At 45.9% G+C, this 25,262-nt stretch overlaps 1 long non-coding RNA gene across 1 annotated transcript; it reads right to left on the bottom strand.

The window, feature by feature from the left end:
* Positions 1-125: 125 nt before the first annotated feature.
* LOC130683909 (uncharacterized) lies at positions 126-24,880 on the bottom strand. The gene is made up of 4 exons (XR_008998029.1): positions 24,750-24,880; positions 11,338-11,443; positions 2,568-2,749; positions 126-2,188 (listed from the first exon to the last, which is right to left on the bottom strand). It is a non-coding gene; the product is annotated as an uncharacterized LOC130683909 (long non-coding RNA).
* Between the last annotated feature and the right edge of the window lie 382 nt (positions 24,881-25,262).

The raw sequence follows: 25,262 nt of genomic DNA, 5'->3' as shown, positions 1-25,262 counted from the left end.
CATCTTTTAATTTTTAACTTTGGAAGCAGTACTCTTGTACTCTTTGACATGCCTTTATCTTTGACTGTAAAATCAGTGTTCTTCCCCCGCTTGTCTTCCCTTCCAGATCCACCTAGATTTCCTCGTTTGTGGGCACCCACACATATGCATGCGTGCACACATGTGTATACATATGCACTCACATACACATATATAAAAGTACTGCCTTAAGCCAGGCTGCCTAGAGCAGAGCCTGAGACAGGGATTCTGATGCATGAAATACACTTAGGGAGGGCCCCTGGGGGGCAGGGATGAAGAAAAGAACAGGGCAGCCGGGAGCTGAGCGAGGATTGGTCTCAGCTGGAGGCGAGTCATGTCCTGATCTCCAGAGCGTGCCTTACACCATACGGTCGGTTCTACCTTGCAGAAAGGGGGCCAGCCTTTGTACCTTGTTGGTGAGTGATGGGGCACACTGGGAGGTGGTGGGACAGGCAAGCTGCTCGCTTGGAGCTGAGAAGCTGGGATCCTTTCCAGACGGAGGATAAGGGCTTCACCAATGTCCACTCCAAATACACATATATATCATCAGATATGTATGTATACCCACCAGGAACACGTTCATACATAGAAATACATTATATACAGGAATAAATAGGTATATGCACACATTCAAATAACACACTTACAGACAGACACATGGACAACACAGATCCACACATCCACACTGGCTCACAAACCCAGCACACATGTGAATGGAGGAACACTGCCTATAGTCTCTTGACAAGTCTGCACCTAAGGCAAATAAAACCATGGCTTTGGCAATGAAGCATTTGGAAAATGGGTTCAGGAGGAAGAAAATCTCTCTAAAAAACCAGATTTGAGGGGCCCTTAGATGGCTGGTGCCTGCCTGTTCTCAGCTTGCCCTGCCCGGGTGCTAGGTTTCAGATGAAGACCATACACAGGTCGTGTCCTTGCAGCTACATCACATTCTTCAGCCCAAACCTGGAGATGGCTTGGTGTCTGTGACTCACGCAGTTGAGCATGAACTCGTGCTGCTTCATGTCGGAATGCTTAACTTGGCACAAATCAGGAAAAACCCCTTCAGGGGAGCTCTTGGCAGGCGATGGCTTTCTCTCCACCAAAACCATCAAAGAACGTGGGATAATTCAAGGAAGCCAGGCAGCTGGTTATTCCTTTGTTTCCAAACACTAGCCAGGTTATGTGGCGCAACCTCCGGTGAGCTGGTGAGCTCTGGGCCATACTAGTCCATTGAGAAAGGTGACAGTGTCATTTGCAAGTTTCACCACACTGCGCATAGGGGCTTTTTGCCCAGATAAGAAATGCCTCCAGGCAGGACTGGGTCACTAATGCACAGGGAACCCTCCCATTCCCCACCTCCCTGGAGTAAACTTTAAGAGGTTTTTTGCTGAGATTCTCTTTGCAAAACATGCCAACAGTTTCTGTAACTGGTTTCCTATCCTCCTGGCCAAAAAAGGGAGCAATCGTTTAATGAAACTGTGTTTTGGGGTTTTTTTAAGGCAAGAAAATTTAAGTCAGAGCAGAGTCAAAAAATGACTTTACTTGGGGGATTCTAAACCCAACTGTAGCCTTTAAAGCAAGTTAAAATTCTATCTTTTAGTTTTGTTGGGGAGGGGTTGCTTGCTTAGTTGAGAGCCCATGGCCAAAGCATTTAGAGTAAATACCAATTTCTACTCCTCTTTAGCTGAAATAATGCAAAAAGAGCAGAAAAGAAACTCTCCAAATGAGCTTAGGGAAGCTCCTGGGGCACAGAATTCACAGGGATCGATGCTCCTCATAACGCAGAGCCCAGAAATACTGCTCAGACAGCAAAACAGGAAAAACACCTGAAACAGACAGAGGAATTAAGACTGAAGTTGGGGTGGGGGGGGGTCACAGGGGCCTTTTTAAAGACGTATATACTCATTAACTTGTTTCCTTATTCAATTTTAGACGTCCAGGGAAGTGTATCTTCTCCAGAGTCAAGAAGAAGAGGCTTTTCCAAGAACTGAGCTGTTGAGCTGAAATGGACGCCATTGGGAAAAACAAAACACAAACGATTCTGCTTCCCAGTTCCAGCTGATGGTGATGTTTGGACTGAGCCACACGAGAATCCATTCAAAAGCGAGTTGTTCTCAGCAGCCCATGCGGCCCCTGGTGAATTCATCATCTTGGGGAAGGGGCCGCATACCTAAAGAAATGCCAGAAAGACAGAAAAGAGGAAAATGAAGTTCTTGGGGTTTTGGTGAAGCCCTGCTCTTTAAACAAACGATAGGGGATTTACACACACACACACACACACACACTCGAGCTGGATTGTCCTTGTTTGTTTGCAAACAGTCCAGATGCAATGCGGGCCCATCAAATTAGACTCCAAGAGGCGAGAATCTAAGTCCTCCTGACTCCTTCTCAAAGTGCCTGGAAGGGAGATTTCTATCATCCGGATCTGACTAAAGTCATTTCTTACGTCAAAAAGTCCCAAGTTGATGTTAAGCCACACAAAAATAAAGTCAGCTAACCTGCCTACTTTAAAAAGATGGAAAGGAAAATGATTTCAATTATTAACTCACCCAACCTGCAGACGCAGGGCACGCGGTGTAGAACTGTAAAATGATGAGGGTCGCTTCAGCCATCCTCTCAAGGTCCCTTTTGAAGCCTTTTAAAAAGGCAGTTCGCATCGTGAGTAGAATTAGGCTCCTCTGCGGTCCAGATTTTGTTCATTCCATCAGTGGAAATCAAGTGCACGGGTCCCCTGAATATTACCAGCTCCGTTAGGAAGAAAAGAAATTACTGGGCAGCAGATCCTGTAAATCTGTAATTCAGATCCTGCACGCTGGCCTGGAAGCCGCCAGGATCCAGCCCTCTGCATAAATTGGTTTTCTGGGGGAGTTTAACCCTCGCACCTCCGCCTCCCTTCCCCAGAGGACTCCTCCTTCCAGCCTGCCCAACCCCTGGCCCTTTAACTTGCCAGAGCCACGTGGTACCCCATGCAATTTCACAGAAGTGAGGACAATAATAATAATTCCTTATATCATCACACTGTACAGTTTATAGAATGCTTTCTAAATACCTTGTCTGCTTGAAAGCTGTATGCCCCTAACTGAACTGAATTGGCTCCTTTGTTACAATTATGAGGGGCTGCAATGCACCCGTATGGCTTTTTATTTTACTTTTTCCAAAGGAGTGCTTCTTCACAAAATGGCTCCCAGCTGCATTTCTGGCAATGATTGCCATTGAGGAAGCTCATCGCTTATGTGACTTACTCTCAAAGAAGGGCGTTTTTTGTTTAGCTCCGGCCACATGGGGGAGTTCCAGGACCGAGGGTCCTACCGTCTCCAGCTGGGCCCTCTGACTGCCCTGATCGGCTCACCTGGAGGTTGGGCCAACAAGCTCTTAACAATGTGATTGTTGATTAACTTCTAGAACACGGTCAAGTTTAATGAAGAAAAAGAGAACAAGAGAGCCAGACTGGGCAAGTCATTTGCCTTCTGTGTTTCCCAGCCCCCAAACAGTGAGAAAGTGGGACATTTGATTTTTCCATCCTTATCTGCTCAGTCTTGGAAGGTGCTTAAGGAAGGAGAGCATAATTGCCAACCATTGTCCTTGCAAAGCATTTAAGTCACCGTCAGCAGCTCGTGGTGTTCCACAAAGCCGCCTTACCTCTCATGAGTACGCACCCCGCCAGGTGGCAAATGACACAAACTCTCCACTTCCTCCCTAAAAGATGGGATAACGACTCGTACTGGGTGGCTTTGCTGGGAGCCCGGAGAGAGAGAGCATGCCAAACATTTCGTACAGTGGCTGGCATATAATAAGCACTTGGTAAAGGAGAGCTATTATAGGGAATTTTTAGCACCCAGTAACAGAAAAATCCTACTCAAACTGGCTAATAACAATGATAATAACAGTAAGGGTATTTATCATGTCACATAACAGGTGTCATGTCACAGCCTGGCTCTAACGCTCTGGGGCTCTGCCATGTCCCATGGGTTGTCTGCATTAAACGATGGCTACAGTTCCAGACAAGGGGATTATGGGGTTACCATATCGGTCTTGATTTATCATTTTGGTGAAATCGAGAAAACAACTACAATGATACAATACACAGTAAAGTAATCATTAGTATCAGTATTCTTCAAGTTAACCATTCCCCAGACCAACCACATCTCTTTGATTCAGATTGAATTGAAGACATGTGTGGTCACAACGCCCCAGCCTCCAAAGGGGACATTAGACGGTGACTCATCAACCTCAGAGGCCTATTGTCCATGTCTAGCGCCTGCCCAGGCAGAGCAATACTCAATAAATATTGGCTGGATGGATGAACCGATAAATATTTTATGGTCACATCCATTGAGAATGGGCTGCCTTATGCTCCAGCAGGAGTTCATTTTAGCACTGTTTGACCCCTCTCATCAGACATCCAGAGTCCACAGGTGGCCAGCCCAGTGGTTCTCAGAGTGTGGTCCCATAACGATCAGCATCACCTGAGAACGAATTAGAAATGCAAATTCTCAAGCACCACGCCAACCCACTGGATCAAAAGCTTTGGGGCTGGGGCCAAGCCATCTGTGTTTGAACAAGCCCTCCAAGTCATCCTGCTGCAGAGAAAATTTTAAAACTACTGCTTTGGGTAGAGTCACTTCACTGAGCAGTAACTAAAAAAGAGCAGACTTGAAGGTACGAAGATACTAACAGCTAACACTGGACCTTGCTACCTGCCAGCCATTGCACGTCACACGACTTACCTTGTTTCCTACCCATTTTACAGGTGAGGAAACTAAAGCTCAGAGAGAAGCAAGTTTTCCCAAGGACATGTGTCAGACCCAAGGTTGAAACCCAACCTGAGTTCCTAAAGGCATGTTTTCATGTCCGTGGGAGAGACAGGCAGGCAAAGGACAAGAACAAGGTAAGGTAAGGAAAGTAAATACGAGGTGTTGCGGGACTCAGAGGAAGGTACTGACATAGGACTACAGGGGCTGGAGCCTGGCCGTTCAAGGAGGCGACAGTTGAGCTAACCCACAAAGAATCAGTGAGTTGGCCAGATGGGTTCGCAGCGCACCAGGAAGTGCAAAAGCCGAGTGTACAAAAAGAATGGCAAGTAGTTCAGCGTAGCTGGTATGAGGCTGCTGGGAGGAGAGGTAAAGTGGAGGAGGCTGGAGAGAAGGCACAGGCCAGATCATCAAGGGCAGAGGGCAACAGGGAGCCTTGGGAGCAACCTGAGCTGGGTGGACAGTCAGATGTGCATTTTGGTTGCAGGCAGGATCTGACACTAACTCGATTCAACTGGTATTCATTGGTTTCATTGAGTGACCTGAACTCTCTGTGAGATATAAAGTGTAATCATTTTCTCCTTTACACCTTGTTAAAGAGTATAAGAAATATGCAGTTAGATAAAACCTCTGCATGGCTTTGGCCCTTAAAATGATGTGTAAATGCTCATTTGCAAATGTCATAAATGTAGATGGAATTTGGCCCCACGATCCACCCAGGTGACCCAGGACTGTGAGGTCCCGAGCAAGGTACTCCACCTTTGGGAGCCCTTGTTTGGTCCTCTGTAGGATGCGGTAAGAACAGTACTTGCAGAGAGCTGCTGAGAAGAGTAACTGAGACAATGTGTCTGTAGCTTGTCAGTATAATGCCAGCGAGTAGTAAGGGCTCAGTAAGCATCGAGGAGGACCACCTACCTGGGGCAGGGGTCACGTGCCCAAGGTTGATTGTATGTCTCCTCTGTCGTGGTCTCAAAGGTCACCCAATGTGTGGGATACCCCTGTAACTGTGTCCCAGTCTTTCTGCATCCTGGTAACCAGCTGACTGGTCGGCTTATCCAAGAAAAGAGAAAGGATGGGGGAGAGCAGGAAAAGGAAACTGTCAATTTTCTGTGCTGTGCATCCCACCCCAAGTGATGTAGAATTCTGGGGAGGGGGCGTGGCTCTGCCCTCGGCTTTGGTTAGATCTGTACGAGGCACCAGGTCGTCACGGCAGGCTGCTGTACCCCCTCATTTCTCTTCAACCCCCCCTCTGAGCTCACCTGCAGCACAGAGAGCACCCCCCGACCCCCACTTCAAAGGTCCCTTCACTATGTGCTTTCCTTCTTGGTGGCTTTCTGCAGAGGCTGTGGGGACTTGTTCAGCCCACATGCAGGGCGTTCTAGAAATGCCTGAAATTGTATGCCCGCACCCAGGAGCAACTCTCAAGCAGCTATAGAAGATGGCAGATAAACATCTCAGCTTCCCCCTCTCTCAGACGGACAATTTTGAGGTGTTCCCACAAGGGGCCCCCACCAGACTGAACCCGAGCTGCCCACAGTAGTAACACACTCACGAACACACACACACACACATACACACTCTCGATTGTGCTTCCTGGAGTAACTCCCCAAATAAACTATCTGTATGCAAGGTCTTGTGTCGGAGTCTGTGTCTCACTGAGGGTCCTGTTACGGAAACCTAGCTTGTGCCAAGTAGTTTAATAGTGGTTTAAACGTGGGCACTAGTTTTCAAGGTGCTAGAAGTGCTGAAAAGTCAAGCACATGACAAGGAGACCATCCAGAAATTAGGCCAGAAGGAAGCTGCAACTACCGTCAGGACCAGACAGGCCAAAGGAAGAGGTGATGTGAGGGAGCCATGGAGGCTGGGTGCCCTGTGGGAGATGGGGCGCCACGGGGAGGGGCCGCGGAGGCTGCCCAAGGGGCACCGGGGCCAGGGGGCTGTCCGGAAGCCCTGCACTTCTGTGATCAGGAGCGCACAGGAAAAGTATCTTCGGGCCAGTGCCTCCCATCAGCTGAACTAACCAGGAGCCGGTTGGTGATGAAACCTGGGAGAGGCAGTTTGAAGGGAAAATAGAAAAAGGAACTAGAAGCAAACAGACAAATGCCCTGCACAAGCTGGGGCCCTGCTCTGAGAGAAAAAAAAAAATCAGGGAGCAATTTAGGTAGCCCCTCCTGCCTGGGATCTAGATACGCGAACATGTACATCGCGGTCCCAGTGACCACCCCGTCACCTGTACCGTGGGCACGGAGCAGCCGTTAAGGACCACAACCTCTGGGTCCAAAACTGGTTGGCATTCCAGCCATCAACCTCCCCCAGCTCCCCTTCCCGGTCTGTCGGTGCCAATGACCGTGGAATCCGCCCGTGGAGCCGCTCTTGGGGGGTTAACGACGTGTTCCATGCGCGGCAGTTGGCGCTGTGCCTGCACCTAAGCCCCTAATGAGTGTTCGCGCTTATCAGAACTTTCGGAGAGTCAATTGCTCTTTGGGTATCTGGCAGCCCATTAAAATTCCTGCTCAGACTCGTTCCTTCTCCCCTTTACCACTCAAAGCCCCGGCTTCAGTGTCTAGAATCCGCCCCTAGTCTCTGTTTCATTTTTTTTTTTTTTTTTTTTAAGTCTTTCCACTTTCACAGAAGTTCTGCCAGAAGTGAAGGGGGAATGGCCTTCGCCTCCTCTCGGTTCACAACCCTCTTTCCTCAACCCGCAGCCCCTGCCTATCTTCGCTGGGCAGTTGTTCACAAGTAGCTGAGCTGTGTTGAGGATATAAAAACAGGAAATTATGCAGCACTCCTGACTGAGGCTAAACACTCATGTGCAAACCCTTCCTCAAACAGATTTCTTCAGCTCTCCAAAACGAGGGCTTTGAAAAATCAGGTCCTCTCGCCAAGATCTCTGGATTTGCTTAATCATTTCCTTTGCGATTTTATATCCTCTTTAACCATGAAGAAGAGATGGTGAGAAAGAAGGAGGTGGGGTCTGAAATGGTTTAAGTCGACCGCAGGATGGGGAGGGACGTCCTGGAATGGGGGGAGGGGGCATCTTTAGCCCCTCGGTGCTGCAGCGGCCCTGGGAGAGCAGCTCCGGGGAAGTGAGCTTGCAGGGAGATTCTTTCGCTGCTGAGTGTGGCGCACGGTGAAACCTCGTAGCTTTCTTCATTCAGGGGCAAAATAGAGGATGTTAGAGCAGAGGCCACCTCTGACCCTTGATTTGCCTCGGGCAGCAAACATCTATTGAGTGCCTTCTGGGCCCCAGAGAGGACAAAGCTAGGCTCCCAGACCGGCAAAATAACACCTCCGTTTGCTCACTGCCGGCTGAAAGTTGCAAGTGCCTCCTGGAGGCTGCCTACTATGAAAATAGGAAGTGGGTGACCCAGAGGTATATTCTGTTGTTAAAATCTCTGCAAGACAATAATAAGTGGCTCCTTCTGCTCTTCCTTCTCACTTTCTGAGCTTTCCCTGGCTAACCAGAGCCATGCACTTTATTAATCCTTAAGGCAAGTCATTGTCCTTAGCAGTGATTCTTATCTGATACTAGGGACCAACCCATTAATGTTGGTCCAGCATGAAGAATGGGGTGGGATGAGATGGGATAGGATAGGAAACAATAGAATAAAGATGAGAATAGAATATCTCATAATGTATTAAAGGTAATATGGGTAATATTGATCAGTGAAAGTTTTGATTATGTGTGTATAGATTCAAGATGTATTTCTTACTGTGGTTTACAAACAGAAAAGTTTTAAAGTCTCTGGGCTTTAGTATAATTTAGTTTGGTTAAAAGTGTGCACCCTGGGTTCAAACTGACATGGGTTCAAATCTCAGTAAGTGTACAGGCTGTGTAATATTAGGCAAGTTGATTAACCTCTCTGGATCTGTTACTTCAAGGAAGTAACACAGTAAAGAGAAACATAAAAATGTAATATTGGATATCACAGTCTCTGAAGTTCGGGGACCATTTATTTTCAGGAAGTGTCATCCTGTCCCCTCTATCTTTCCTCTGGCCATGGACTGCTGCTAATCTTCCAGGGTCCACCCCTCTTCAGTAAAATTACTACTTCTATCTTAACCTCTCTCTGTTTCTCATGGCCCAAACTTCCAGTTGCTATCTCCAACATCATGTGGGGAAAAACAGAGCTGTTTGACATGTAAAGCTAATTAGTTACTCTAGATCAGATTAACTAGATTTTAAGGTAAGAAGCAACGTAATAGACAAAAAGATATGTTTTATAATAACAGAAAGGATCAGTCCTACCAGGAAGATAAAACAATTCTAAATCTAGCAACACTTGCTGAGATAGCTTGATATATATAAAGCAGAAACCACCAGATCTAAAAGGAGAAATAAAGAAATCCACAATCATAATGGTAGGCTTTAACATTCCTCATCCGTAACTAATAAACCAAGCAACAAAAATAAATCAGCAGGAATAGGAAATGTAACCAACACTATTTACACACTTGACCAATCGACATTTATAGAACAAAGCAACCAATAATTGTGGAATATATATTCTTCTTCAAATGCACATGGAACGTTGACCACAGTTGCCATGTTCTGGCCCCTAGAGTAGGTCTCAGATTTAGGAGCCAGGGCAGGCAGGGCTTGCTGGATGGGAGGTGAGTATTAGAGAAGGAGAGAGTCACAGCTGATGACGGAGGACTCTGTGCTCTTAAGTCAAGAGTGACTGATTCATCTGCATAGTTAGCATTTGGGAAAGACGGGATGTGTGTGTGCGTGTGTGTGACACACATAAATCAGTCAGGAGTATTTACACGTGTGAGTCAACATGGAAATGCACCTGTGTCCAATTGAACATGAAGCAGTTATTCAAATTTAGTTTCCAGAATATTCCCAGGGCAAAATAATTCCCTGTTTTCATTGCTGTCTTCTCCGTTTGAGTGTTTGCCTGACTTGTGAACCGGGTTGGTGTTATCTACCTCTATTTGGAATGGTGGGTGCACAAAAAAAAGACTCTGTGAGGATCCTGGGGCATTGATGGATACTTCTGAAAAAAATGAAGCGGACAACCCAAGTCCTGGATGTTTTATCAACTAACTGAGTATCAGCTGAAAGTCTGAGTCTGGGACAGTAATAAGCAAGAAAAGCAGAGAACACTCCAGTTTAGATGAGGAGGCATCCCCTCTGATGGCCAGAAAATACTGTAGGAAAAGCCCACATGCCAAACTGCACTATGTGTCCTTGTGCGGTGTGTTTGGAGGGGTCAAAAGCATCTGGAACTCAGTTCTCCTAAGAACAACTTTTAAGACATTGGGCTTGACATTAAATGTCATGTCCCCGTGTTTTCACTGTAAAATGGCAGTGATGTTACAGATAATACCATCATCACAGAAGTAAATTAGATAATATACACAGGCTGCTCAGAGCAGTGCCTGGGAGTAAGTTCACACAACATTAGCGTTTGCACCTTTTATCGTTATGGTGTTGCAAATGTGTCTTTCCTCTTTTTTTAATTCTGAAAATATATTTTGTTAAATGTTAGGGGAGAATAAAGAAAAACAGTCCATCATAATCTCACCTCCCTACCTCAACTTTATTTTTATATAGCCCCTTCAAATTGATCATTTCATAGTTAGAAAAGTGCCTTTCACATAGCAGATGATCAATAAAATGCATACAGGCTGCCTGACTGTCTGATTCAACACAAATACTTTTGTTTTAGGCTTCGTGTACCCAAGTTATTTTATTTCATTCTACTATATTATGATACTATAACTATGTATTATACCTTCCCCTTATGGTTTTTCATAAGCTGCATGCTCATAATTTTTATGGCTTGGGTATCTCATTGTGCCAATGTGTGACCCATGCCACTTCTCTTTTTGCTGTGCTGTTGTACATAGAGTTACCACAGACCACACTACCTTAGACACCACCACAGTGAACAAGTCTATATAGTGTTTTGCCCTTTTCGTAAAGCTTTTTAAGATGATCATAGAATATGGAACTAAACAGTCCAAGCTAGACCATTAAGGTAGCTGAGAAGGAAGCTCAAAAAAGATGAAACCAAAATGATATGCCTTCCATGAGATCAGGTTGAAATAAAATGAATCCCACAAGATGATAAAATCATGTGGCGATCCTATTTTCGTTCTGAAGCACTGCTTTTCACCCTCATAAAAACCCACAACTCCTCCAACACAGATCAGTGAAAGATAGTATTTTGATGTGTTCCTGAACAAAAACAACGATCATTCTTGGTAGATAGGCATAAAGAAAGATCTAAAAGGCCTCTGGTTAATACAAAGACTGGCTTTTAAAAGCTGCAGGGAAAGATTTTCAGCTACAAATTATGTTTCCTGAGGCAGTACCTCCAAAATCTTAAGATGTGTGGGATGGATAAACTTCCCCCTCTTGGTGCTGGTAAAGCAGGAAGGGATCATAACGATCTGTTTCAGTGAGAGGCACATACCTAGTAATGCAGACACAGCCGGCTGTGCACTAGAGCTGCCGTCTCATAGCAATGATGGTGAAGCTCCAGAGCCAGGCAGCCAGGGGCATGAAGAAGGGCTTTGTCATTTGCTACCGTGTGGCTGTACCCAAGTTACTTACCACGGCAGCCTCGGTCCCAAGTCTCCCTGCCTCCCAAGTCCTGGGCTTCCACACATAAAGCTCCTCTCTTCAGATCGGTTCCTATTTTGGTGAATTCCAAAGTTCCCTGGAAAAAAGAATGAAAGTAGGCAAGTCAAGGAGAAGGCTGCTCTGTCTCTTCGGAAGAGAGGATGGTCGCGTAAACTGGCGTGGTTGCTGAAGAGGTGGCAAGAAGTGTCTGTTTTCAGGACTGATTTGAATAAAACATGACAGGATGATAGAATCTGTGTGAAACCTAGTCCCGCCCCTGAGAGCACCCTGACTGGAAGGTAATAGTGCTCAACAAATTCATTCATTGGCTCCAAAGGGACACCAACCCAGAATGAGCAGGCTTCACTTTTCAGAGGGAACATTTACAGATTGAAAAGACTACCTTTCTCTCCACACTGTCCTATCGGAGTCCATCCTGCCTATGAAATATGGCCTTAAGGCAGAGTGAGAAGAAAATACAATTTAGATAACCTGGAAGAAAATACAGTTTAGATGACCTGGAGAATACAACCCCCTGTTTCAGTGATTGTCACACGTCCATGCTGTGTGTTTTATTCCATTCAGCATCCAAAGGAGCCCAGTGACGTAGGGACCTTCATTCCCTTTTCACACGTGAGAGAAATGAAATGCAAAAAAGTTACAGAATTTGCCAGAAGCCACTGAGCTGTTAAGTAAAAGAGCAAGGATTCCACATGGGTTTGTCTGATTCCAGAGTTCACAGGCTTAATCACGAGGCTGCATTGCTTCCTGCGATGCTGGTGGGAAGAAGGGGGGATCGGGCAAGAGGGAGACGGACAGGGTTCTTGTCTGCATTTTACGTGACTGTCAGGGTCAGCCTACCGAGACAGGGACAGACCTCCATGCCAGTGGTGTCTCCAGCCCGTTTGAGTTTTATGTTTTCTCTCCTAAATTTAAGAACCCACAACAGGCTTTGGTTTGGGAGGGAGGAGAAATTGACATTTGTCACCCAGCCTTGAGGAACTTGGTCATTTTAGGTCCTTTTAACCGTGTGAAAGCCTGACATTTGACATTTGGGCAAAAGGGGGAAAAAAATCTCCAACAGGCCGCTTGGGGCCTGCCTGCCTGCCTCCTTGCCAAACAGGAATCCCTCCTTGGCTGAGTTCCCTCTTAAATGATTTTCAAATTACAGTTTTAAAAGCAGTTCCTTTGGGGAATTATAAAAGCAATAATGTTTTCGATAGAAAACTGTCGTGTCAACAGAAATGCACAAAAAACAAAACCACTAATTTCCCCACCACCTAGAAAGAGGCACTGCCAACAAATGGAGGCTTCCCTTCTTGTTTCCCTTATGCATATATTCTTATTTTTGTAAGGGCGGTTGGACTCGACTGCACAAAACGTTCTATAGCATGCAGTCTGGTATTATCAGCATTTCCCTATGTTTTAAAATGTAAACAGTTTTGATTTCCCATCCATCAGAATCCTTCTTGATTTTTCTACGTCAGAAGAGTCTGGATTCAAATTCTAGGTGTGCTCTGTAATTTGCTCTAAAAAAGGGTTCAGAGGCAAACCCCATGCTCTGTACTGTAGAAGCTATGCTCTAGAAGGAGAGGCCAAAATGCCCTTTATTTGAGCCTCTCAGTCACCCCCATTAAAAAGCAAACCAGCAAACAACTTTCCCTTGCTTCTCTCCCCCTGCCCCCAGGCCTTTCTTAGCCTCCTGTTCCTCTTTCCCTTCATCTGGCTTCCTCCTCATTCCCTCCCCTCTACTCCTCAGGATGTTGTAATCTCTTCTGCACTCCCACGGCTGCTGAGACGGTCCTTGCAAAATGCCAAACGCATTGTCCTGTGCTTTCAATTGAGTTTCAATTGCACAAGTACGGAAATGCATTTTCCTGGTTAGACTAATTAACAACTTACAAGGAGAGGACCTTCAACCACTTATCCCCGATCTTGGAAACTCGCCTTCGAAAAGGGCATCTGGCATTTTAAGTGTGGTGGGGTGCCTTCCAGTCCTACTTCTGCACAGAGAAAATGAGGGAGAGAGGGAGACAGAGAAGGAGGAAGGAGGGGAAGGGTGAGGGGGACCTGCTTGGGACTGTTTGTTCTGTTTGGAAGTTTTTCAGTGTCCCATCTTTTCAACTGTTCCTCAGGTCCCCACAGCACCGATATACCATTGACTGTTTATTTACCTGAAATGCTACTGATGGACATGAAGGAGCTTTCTGGTTCACTGTAACAGACAAGGGTGAACAAAGACCCCCTTTACCATCTCTGAGTGCCTGCGTGGGAATTTCCCCTCTCTAGGGCAGGTACAGGTGCAGACCTGGACCTCCAGGCCATGGAGTGTGCTTTCTCCCTGTAACGTGCATGGGCACTGACTGGTGCCCTCCAAGCCGGGCGTACACGCATCCATCAGCATCTCTTCCAGTCCCTTCCCTTCCCAACTCCTGGGAAGCCTTGAGTGGGCTCGCTGCTCCTGTTTCCTGCTCCATTTCCTCCTGTGGCTTCCCCGTTCTCCCTGTTTATTTTATCTAAATCCCCTTTGCAAGGTTCCCTGAAATGGGAACTGGGTCCTGAAACGTGGGTGGGGCCTGGGATTCTTCCCCTCTTGCTCTGCCTGAGTGACCTCGTATATCCCTACGGCTTGCACAACTGGCCCCCTTACAGGTCACAGACACAAATACTTATTTTTTGCATAGAAAAACCACAAGGATAAAATAAATACTAGGGAGCCCATACCTCTCCCCGACCCAAGCCCCTACCACCCACCCTAGCACCAGCATTGTTACTCTTTTGGGATATATACCTGATTTTTTTTTAAAAGGAGCTGGAAATCTAGATGTGCATATAAATTCTCACTTTTTTTTTTTAAGAGCTGGAAATTAACTGAAAAGGAATTTTAATCCCATGTGGTCCACAAAACCCACCTGGGGACCAATTCAGCCTCCAAGATGCACGATCTTAACTTCTATCTCAAACTCCCTTCCTCAGATCCCCCCCTTTCCTAACATAGGCCTGTCCCTTATCCAGTCGGTCACTAAACGTCTGATGCCGCCTGAGAGATTGTTCCAGAATTCAGCCCATGCTTCCATCCTCAAGGCTGTTGCCTTAGTTCCAGTGCTCACCAAATCACATCCTGGCTGTGACTAGAGCATCACAGTGACTTACTGGCTTGCTTGTTATCAGCTGATCCCTCCCTGCTTCCACCTTTGTGTTACCCTCCTTTCCATTCTAGAACATTCTCACTGTGGCTGCCAGAGAGAGAGGAACAGGAGGAGAAGCAGGGGGCCGTCAGCACGTCCCTTCCCTGCTCTGCCCACCTTATCAGAGCCGTATTGCCCATAATGCAAAGTTGGTCACCGTGGCCACATTTGATCTGCACTTGGCCCAGTGTTACAATATTTAATCCAACGCCATCAAATCAGATTTCATATGAACATTTGGATGTTGGGCTTTTCCTGAGGGATCTGACTGGCTGGCAGCACGGAGCCCGCGGGTGCACATGGAGGCAGGTGAGTCTGAGTCCAGTTGCGACCGGCTGTCGTGGGGGGCAAGGAGTGTTGTCCCCTTCCTCATCTCCTTTCCCTGGCCGGCCTCATGCACCCATGTGGCTGCCTGGCCCTGAAGCAGTTTGCAGCCCCTGAGCCACAGACTAGAATTCAACCTGTTCCTGTGCACAGAAGAGCCTGGGCATCTGACCCTTCCGTCCCCAGAGCCTCACCTCTCAGCCCTTCCCTTCACCCTCTCTCTTTTTCCAGCCAGTAATAATGGCCGACTCGCAGAGAAATAGTTTCAGACCCAAACCTAACCACCACTCAACGCTGGTGATTGTTTCAGTAACTTAAATCAAGGGAGACACACTCTCTTCGGAAAGGTCTTCCCTTTGCCTCAATAAATCTCTCTTCAAATCACTAATGAAGTTGAACTTGCTCCAGACAATGTGTTTCAGGTTTAAGAAACTCCTCCTGAGGCTCTTCATTTAGTTCTCAGGAGTATCCTAATTCACCTCAGATTCTAATAGAGGGAGGCTGAGCTGCTGACAAAGTCACACCTAATTCATTTAAAGCCCTGGGAGAGGTACGGAAGATCGTCTGGTGCAAGGTTGCTCACCTTCGTGGAAAACACACACAGACACACACACACACCCCTACTTACCTGGTAACTTGATTTCCATATTTAGTTTAGTTCGATCATTGCTTTACTACATGGTAACTAGCTATAAATAAATATAGTTCAGAAAGACTATTGAGTTAGGATTCTTTTTGCAAAACTTGGTTTAAAAGATTTTTTTATTTTAAGATTCTTTGAAATAGTAAAGTCTTGATCCTTACCCCATATACAATCTCCCTTCTTTGTTAGTAATAAAATATCAGCTTTTAAAGGGTGGGGTGGGGTTGGGCTTAAGAATTTCAGCTTTAAAACTACATCTCGCAGTCCTCTTTGCAACCAGAGGTGGCCATTTAACGTGGCTCTGGCCAGTGAGATGTCAGAAGGCACTGAGTGGCCTTCCCAAAAGGCCCCTTAAGGGTGTGTATAGGGAGGCGAAGACTCGAGAGATCTCTTTTCCCCTTATCCTTTTCTGCTACCTATAAGGCTATACGACAATGAGAAGAAGGACAGAAAGTCTGGCCTTAAAATCCATACCACACCCAAACCAGCAGCCTCTGGATTTCTTACTGAATAGGAAAAATAAATCTTACTTAAGCTGCTGACATTTGGGGTTTTCTCTTATAAGCAGGTAAACTAAATTCCATTCAAAGCTACTTTGAACAACTGAGGAAGAAAAAAATCACATTTACCCCACTGGCTTGCCCACCAAAAATCACAGGAAGGAACTAATTCAGGGACAGCTGTAAATAATTTAACTTTATTCATACTGTCTCCAAATTCTTAATGTGCTGTTTTACCATTTTCTGTCTTTTGGCCCAAATGCAATCCAACCTGAAATGAGTCAGTGGTGCATGTAATAAACAGCGTGGTGGAGACCTGAACTATCTGAAAAATTCAAACCCAAATCTTAATTTCCATTTTGGCTGAAAGCAAGATATTCCTTTCGGTGGTGGGAGGCTCTCAATTTCCCGCTTCACTCTGTATGACTCAACTTGAATGCACTCCCATTGACATTCTGGATTTTCTGTAATCTCCTTTCCTTAATAAATTCAAGATCCCTTCACAAATCACAGGCAGCTTATAACAGGGTTACTGTTTCTGGGTTAAATCAGGGAGGCACCCCTCGTCAGTAGCTGTGTCTGCAGATATCTGAATAATTGTTTCAATTCCCCATTTGTTTCTGAGTGAGTGTGGGCCTGACCTCTGGATATGGCTGAACGTTACGCAGTCAAACTGAGAGTTTCCGCACTAAATGTGACAGTGTGTGCTCTAGCTGTGTTCTCTGTGGCAGATTATTCAAATACCATCAAGTTGAGGTCAAGTTATCCCAGAGCCCCCCTGAATCTTTGCCCCACAGGTCCCCGTAGGAGTCTTTCCTTGAAGAGCTTCCTTTGCTATACTGTAATCTGTTTCTCAGTGAATATGTGATGATTGGATGTTTTCAGCCTGATTCTTTTCTCCTGCCTGACGTCCCCTGGAGATTCTGCTGCCTTCGTATAAAAAGCCATGTGTATCTTATCTTTCCAGTGCAGTTGCTAAAACCAGAAAGCCGGCTGGAAAACATTTCCCCAAACTGCGCTGCTTTTCATCATTTCTTTCTGACACGTCCAGATAACTTATTCGCATATTGTGTCTCCCTATTTCGTAGAGCCCCACTGGGTGTTTGGGGACTGAATGACATCATCCAGGAATTTATAATTAGAAACAAAAAAAAAAAGGTCTCTTTTCAAATCTATACTACCAAGAGACAAATGGAGACATTTAAAAAGTGGCTGGTGAAACCCCAGATGAAACACGTCTTTTCTGACCATGCAGAGACTCCACTGGCTTTCAGGATGCCACCAGGAAAGCGCTGGAAGCAAGTGGCAAATAATCCTTCCAACTGCTGGTCCTGGAGCCACATGCCAGGGTGGATACTCAAGACCTGGGGTTAGCCTTGGACACTTGACAGGAAATGTCACTGGGCTCTTAGCTCTCCCCAAGCAAAGTTATGTTTCTGGAAGTTTCTGGAAATCTCCAAGAAGTGGTCTGAATTTTTGTCACTCTGGAGATGGAGTCCAAGGACTTTTGATACTAAGTTTTTCTTTGTTCAACCAATTCTTACTGAGGGCATCTCCTCAACACGTCCTATGGCTTGGGGACCTTACTTCCTGTCATCCAGGGTTCTGGTCTTTTCCTATGAATAATATGACCGGAGCTCTACTATCTAATACGTTAGCTGCTCGACACATGTAACTCTTTAAATTTAAATTAACAAAAATGAAAAGAGGATACAAATTCATCTCCTTGGTTGCATTAGCCGCATCTCAAATGCTCAATAGCCACAGGAGGCTAGTGGTTACCATGTCAGACAACACAGAGCCAGAACGTACTGATCATCTTGGGAAGTTCTTTGTGAACACTGCTAGACTTAATAGTCTGGTTTGCCTGGGACACGACCAGATGACACCTATGGACCTGGTATAGTCATTAATGGCACCCCTTCACTCTCAAAGTGTTCTGGTTGGGGAATAAAATTTAATAATGAAAACGAACTCGGCCACAGTCTGTGCCAGGACTTCCCCAAGACCCCAAACCCTTTGTCTTCATGAAAAAGTTGGCCATGTCAGCAAGCCCCCTGCCCTTTTTTCCTGATTCTCTCCCACCTATCAAATCCAACACCACTGGTGATGGGGGAAAACAAGATCCAGGAGAAAAACTCCCCGAGTGAATGACTTACTCGTAAGCAGTTTCAGTTTTGTTCATTTCCCATTCACTGAAAGAACTCAGATTGGCCCCTTTGCCCCTGAATGATGCCCGGGAACCACTCAAGGAGAGGGCAGCCCCCCGCTGTGGCTTCTCCCCTGATCGCCAGGCTCGGCCTGTGGTCCAGGGCGCATCAGCTCCGTGCCCGGCTGCCACCAGCGCGCCTTCGCTCACCAGCCTTCCCCCCTTACCTGTCTTGCCCAGCAGAGGGCATCTGAGTTTAAAATTCTTGGGAAAGACTATTTACACAATCATTAGGGGATTTTTTTTTTCTTCCAGCAATACTTTTTTCTTTTTGCGAGCAGCAATCTGAGATGCCAGACAATATAGGTCATCTTAAGGACATGTCGTCAAAACTTGGGGATAAGAGCCGCTCAGCTGTGAGGAAACCACACACTCACTCCAACTCGGCTGGGGAGACAGCAGCCGCCAGTGTCGCAGACACCATTTTGCAGAACTCTTAAGAAAGGAGGTCTAAGCTGTGCTTGATACAATCTCTGCCGCCTGGCAGGTCGGGCCTGGGCTGCTAGAGAAGCTCCCCGGTGGATGGCACAGCTCCTGGCGGGGCTCTGGAGATAGCCTGCATCTCACGTGCCTGCCAGGCAACAAAATGGTGGGGACTGTAAAGGGGGGCTGCAGGGACCAGAGGTGGAATTCCATGCACCTTGCTCAGCTGCCCTCTCGGCACGGTCAGGCTCCGTGGCACCGTCCGCCTGCCTGTCCTTGGCCTCTCCTCATTCTCCCGCCTTAGCCTCTGCAGGCGTCTTCCCCTCCCCCATGGAGAGGAAAGGGGCTCAAGTCCCAGCTGCCCTGCATTGGGCTCTCAGCCCCTGGGTGTGGATGATTCACTCTGGAACATGGTTATGATTTGCTTTTATGTATCTAAGGGGTGAGGTGCTGAAGCAGGTGATGACATCCAGTTATTTTGTTTGCCTACTTTGTTGCATTGAACATATTTAAGAGATTTAAAAAGCACCTTTCTAAATGGATGTTTGCTCTTCTTGAGATAACCAGGAAAGTTTTCGAAGAGGCTTCATAATGGCAAATGCCCGATGTTCCCACATTGCACCTTTTGGGAAGAAGGCAATGTGTGGCTGGTCTCTGGGGCCCCAGAGCTGAGTAGCTGTGGGTGATCTGTCCGCTGTGCCCTCATTTTTCTTCTCTCTAGTAATCGCAAGTTCCTTAAGGAATAAATAAGTCAATGCATGTAAAGGGCTTAGTGAAGGCACATGGCGTGGGGTCAGTGAACACCAGCTATTACTATTTTATTTCTTTGCCATGAGCTCCCTCCAGGAGGCCTGAAGCTTACTTCTGTGCACAATGCTGGCCAGAGGGAGCTTTGTATTACCTGAAAAGAGGAATACTGTGGGAGAGGTTGGGGCCCCACCTTGCCCGTGACTTCCTCTCAGTGATTTTGTAAGTCATTGCTTTGTGATTCAGTTTCTCTCCGAATAAAGCAAAGAGTTTTCTTTACCAGCCCTTCTGAGACTCCTGATAAAACACACTCAACACACCTTTACGGAGTGTTTGTGATGAACTAAGGACTGGGGAGAAATAAGACCCGCCCCCTCTGCGCATCCCAAGGTGCCTGGGGCAGTGCCCATGGATGCCCAAGTGCTGACGGTACCTCCTCTCGGTCCCCAGCATCCTCAGTGGATGACAAATAAGGTCATGCGACAGAACCCATAACACCAGCCCTGGGTAAGTTCAAAGTCAGAGGTGAGAGACAAACTTACGCAGACAGATGATAGGCGGGGAGATAGAAGAGAGGGTTACAGATGGATGACTGATGGGCAGACAGGAGATCAAGAGAGCTGGCTTGGAATCCCAGCTCCAGGGCCGAGCAGCCATGTGCCTGTGGACACATCACCTCACTTCTCTGCGTTCCCACTTCTGCACCTGGGAAACAGGGGTCCCTGAGCAGCACCTGCCTCCAGGCTGTGGAGCCGGCAGACAGCAGCTGCTTCAGCCTGTGCTGGGCGCAGTCTGCTCGGCGATAGTCAACAGACAACTAGTGGGAAGTTGAGGCACTAGCAAAGAAGGGGTTCACCTCCCCAAGAAAGAAAGAGAACATCTCTAAAGAACTTAATTGTAGCATACAATGCTGTGTGTCATTTAGAAAAATATCCTTCTATCGTAGGGTTTAATGTTTTTTCCTTGTGCATCACATGTGGGGCCGGGGAGAGGCCCCCAACTGGTACATTAAGGCTTCTCAGATGTACCTAAGGCTCAGCCTGTCACCAACTGTGAGGCTGTGTGTCATTCAAGTGCCGAGAACTCCACAGGCCAGAAAGGTGAGGGCTGGGGTGCAGACCGTACTCCATGCAACAGGAGCAAAGAAGACCGGGCTGTGACTCCTGCAAGTTTGGAGAACTGAGCACCTTGCCAAGCCTAGGAATCAGCGCCCACCCCTTAAGCCAGGATTCAGGGTCAGCCCCTCAAACCACATGAGGGGGATGCAGGAGTGGCAGTCATCCGAAGGACAACCAGGGAGCTTTTTAACCCATAGAAGAGAACGTGGACACTGTGGAAACCAAATCCACGGATCTCCATGTCACCCAGCAAGTATTCAAGGGAGCATTTGACCAAAAGTTAAAGACTGCTTGGGGATCCTTCAAGCTCGGGAATAATCTGGGGGTTCTTTGCCTTGGCAGGACACTAGAAATTCCCGAAGAGCTTTAAAACTCCCCCACCCCTGAGCACCACCATCAGAGGTTCTGACTGAGTTGATTTGGAGTGGGGTCTGCGCTGCACTGGGTGTTAAATGCACCCAGGAGAATTTAATGTGCTGACAGAGTGGAAAACTATCACTTTAAGCTAATGCAGATGATTGGCTAGTGCCCACAAACCTTCTACCCATAACGCCAAATCCTTTAAGACCCCAGGAATCACTAAGAAATCATAATTATATGTGAAGCCTTAACGCAGAATTTGAAAACCTCTACAAATTATTTCTTGCAATGCCCCCTTTTGCTAAAACAGGGCTTTGGTAGTAGCTAAAAGAAAAGCAAAGGGGAGCTGAGCGTGAGCCTGCGTGTGTGTGTGTGTGTGTGTGTGTGTGTGCGCGCGCACGCGCGCGCGTGCACGCCTTGCCCCTTGTGATTACACAAAACTTTGCTTTGGGTGCTTAAATCAGTAACACGATGACTCAGGAACTTGACTAGTGCTGAGTCATATGCTTCCTGGTTTTTTCAACTTTTTTCCTCCCTCCCCCACCTCATGTTGTCCACACACATTGGATAAAAGTTTGGGGGTATTTAACATCCCCAGTGACAGACAGATGGATATCATGTGCCTCCAGAATTGATATGCTAGGAAGGACACACCGTCCTCTATGCCAAGAATGCGTAGTCATGAGAAAACAGCAAAGAAATACAAATAATGAACATCCCTTATGATGGGGCAGGGGGCAGGGGAGGACCCTTATTCTTCAGATATACGATTATCACAAAAGACAAGGAAAAGCTGCAGAAATGTTCCAGGGTAAAGGAGGCTAAAAGCACAGGAAAATGAAATGCAAATCCTGCCCCTGGACCCTAGAGGAGGGAATGTCATAAAGAAGATTACCACGTTCACTGATGAAATTGGAATAGGGGTGATAAATCAGATCAAAGGGTTGCATCTGTGTACATGTATGCAATTGTTAACTCTCCTGGGGTAATGTAAACACTATCCCATTTTTAGCAAATACAAACTTGGAATGTTAGGTATAAAGGACAGTGAAGAATAGAACCACCACAAATGGTTCAGAAAAAAAATGAGTGGAGAGAGAGAGAATATCCAAGTGATTGAACAAATGGAGTAAAATATTACTAAGTAGACCTGATAGAGGATATACAAGTATTCTTTATATTATTTCTATATTTGGAACTTTTTTGATAAATTTGAGATTATTTCAAATAAGTGTTTTGGAAGCTGGGGACAGAGAAAGACTATTAACAATAAACAGAATGATCATTTAGTTGAAAAGTGGGAATACACTGCATGACTCATCAAGGTCAAGAATTCCAAACACACATGCACGCACACATACCATATATCAAAACTCCTTCCTCACTCTAATAAAATGAGGAGTTCCTGTTTGCACCCAAGACAAGTCAACAGTCACAATGTGAACTATTCCTGAACAATTCATAAATTCTCCCAGATTAGGGGGTTTACAGGAAACTGCCAGATGGCATAGCCACACCCCAGCGGTTTCTCAGGACTCTAGAAGTTTTTGAAGTACAGGCCACAAAGTGACACTGAAGCACACAGCCCTTTAAGAACAGAAATCAGTCTTGTCACTCCCCCTCCTTTGAGCTCCCAGAGGTATCCCCTGCCCCTTAGACTAAGACCCAAACTTCCAGCGGCCCACAAAGCCCTGGGGGCATTCGGTCTCTGTTTAACTGTTGCACTTCCTCTCAGAGACTCTCCCGTATTAGCCTGCTTGCTGGTTCTTGAACACACCAGGGCTTTACATCTGCTGCGCCCTCTCCTGGGAAGTTCATGTCCCGTTGCTTCACTTACCTGCCTTTAGCTCCGCATTTACACGTCACTGAACTGCCACATTGGTGAACTGTATTGTGTGTAAATACATATATATATATACATATTTCTGATTATCATTTCAACTCCCTACTCCCAACCTCCAATAGACTGTAAACTCCATGTGGGCTGGGCATTTGTATATTTTTATCACCACTCTATCCCAGCACCTAAAGCCAAGTCTGCACAGAACAGACACTCAAGAAATATTCCTTGCATGAATTAGTGAACAAATGAGCAGGGATACATAGTTGGCACTCCATAAACAAATGCTGAAAAGAAGAACAAAATCAGAAGACTTCCACTACTTGAGTTCAAGACTTACTGTAACCAAAACCATCGTAATTACAACAACCAGCATTACTGGTGTAAAGATAGATATATAGATCCATGGAACCCCCAGAAATATATCCACACAAATATGATCAGTTGATTTCTTTAAAAGTTGTCAAGTTAATTAATGGGAAAATGTAGTCTTTTCCACAAATAATGCTGGAACTATCGGAAATGCATCGCAAAAATAGTGTACCTGGACCCTTTCCTCACAGTACATATAAAATATTAATTTGAAATGGACCACAGAGCTAATTAACCTAAGTGGGTAAGATGAACTTACAAAATTCCAAGAAGAACATAGAGAAAAATATTTGTGACTTTGGGTTGGGCAAATATTTCTTAGGATATAAGATCATCCATGCAAAAGGAAAAATGGATAAATTAAGCCTCATAAAAATTACAACTTTTGATCTTTAAAAGACTCTATTAAAAAAATTAAAAACACAAGTCACAAATGGGGAAAATATTTGCAGAGCATATATCTGATGAAAAACCTTGTCTAGAATATATAAAGAACTCCTTACAAATCAATAAGAAGACAAACTATTTTTTTAAAAGGGCAAAATATTTCAATAGATGCATCACAAAAAAGATATAAGAATATCAAATGATAAGCAAATGTACAGGTGTTCAATATCATCAGTCAATAGGTTTTAATGCACATTAAAACCACATGAGATATTACCACATACCTCCTAGAATGGCTAAGACTTAAAAGACTGACTGATAATACCATTTGTTGGCGAAGATATGGAGTAACTGGGACTTCCAAGCAATGCTGGTGGGAATGGAAAACAGGCAGCCTCCTTGTCAACCCGTCTGGTGTCTCTTATAAAGTGAAATATATGCTCAGCTTACAACCCAGCAATGCCCCTGTGAGGTGTCACCCAGGAGAAAGAAAAGCATGTGTCTACATCATTCACGGCAGCTCTATTCATAATAATCCAACACTAGAAATAACCCAAATGGTCCATCAACTGGGGAATGAATAAACAAATTGTGGTACAACCTTTCAGTGGAATATTACTCAGCAGCATAAGGGGAGGAATGAGTAATAGGCTCAAGAACATAGGTGAATCTCAAAAACATGAAAGAAGTGTATGACTTCATTTACATCAAATTCTAGAGAAGGCAACACTATAGAGACAGAAAGGAAATCAGTGGTGGCCATGATTGCAGTGAAGGGGACGTGGCTGTATGTACTTGTCATAATTCAAAACGAAACTTAACATAGTGAACTGTGTTGTAAATTGTAACTCAATAAAATACATGCCCACTGGGGGGAAAAGATGCATTTCTGTCAAAGATGGGATTTCTTCACTTTGTTCCAGAAAAGCACCTGCCTCAGTGACAGTTGCCTCGCTAGGCTGACTTTCTTGTTAAGCTGTGGGGTCATCGTCACCTTCCGGTGTTGCTAGAGGACATAATAATGGTGACTAGCATTCATGCCTTGGCCTGAATCATCTCGGCCTCCTCATCAGTAAAATGGCATCATAATAGTGCCTGCCTGCGAGGCTCGTTTGGGAGAGGTGAGACGAAGTAATACATGTTAGGTATGACTTGGCCACGCTCTGTAAATATTAGCAAGCACTATACTCATTACAGGTTGGGTATTTATTAATGGGTCTGCTTCTGTGCTAAGCTCTTTGGAGACATCCCATTTTACCCTCCAAAGCGGGGCTTCCCTATTTCCTACTTACAGATGAGAAGGTCAGGCTGGTGAGGGGACAGAAGGTCACCTGGCTGGTAGGTGGTTAGAGTCGGCATTCAAGCCGGAATCGGGTGACACAGGAATCACGTCCTCATCATCCTGGCTCTCTCCTTTCTCTTCGTTGCCCTCTCCTTTCTTGACTCACCAAGGAGTCATTTCCTGTATCCATTAGGTCCTCCGATAATCCTTCTGCTTCCTCGGTCCTCCACCCACCTCTAGGGCACGTCCTCGGTTGGTACAACAGCATCGCATCAGCTGGAAAACGTTCGTGGTCTTGTCCCTCAAGAGGCCTTCCGTGACCGCTCCGTATCTCCTTGCATTGCTCCGGGGTTCATAGCATTCACCCTCTCTGTCAGCTGACACCCCCTCCCTATTCCCCTCCCCACCCCTCACTCCACGTAGAATGTCAGCTTCCTCTAGGCAGGGACTGGATCTCTGTGGAGTGCTGTTTCTGCTGTGGCTGTTTTCCACCATTGTATCACTAACCATTCACATGGAACTG

Source organism: Manis pentadactyla, chromosome 5 (genome assembly GCF_030020395.1).
Source record: "Manis pentadactyla isolate mManPen7 chromosome 5, mManPen7.hap1, whole genome shotgun sequence".
Lineage (NCBI taxonomy): Eukaryota > Metazoa > Chordata > Mammalia > Pholidota > Manidae > Manis > Manis pentadactyla.
Note: the sequence above shows the minus strand (reverse complement) of the source record. Positions and strands in the feature narration are given on the sequence as shown.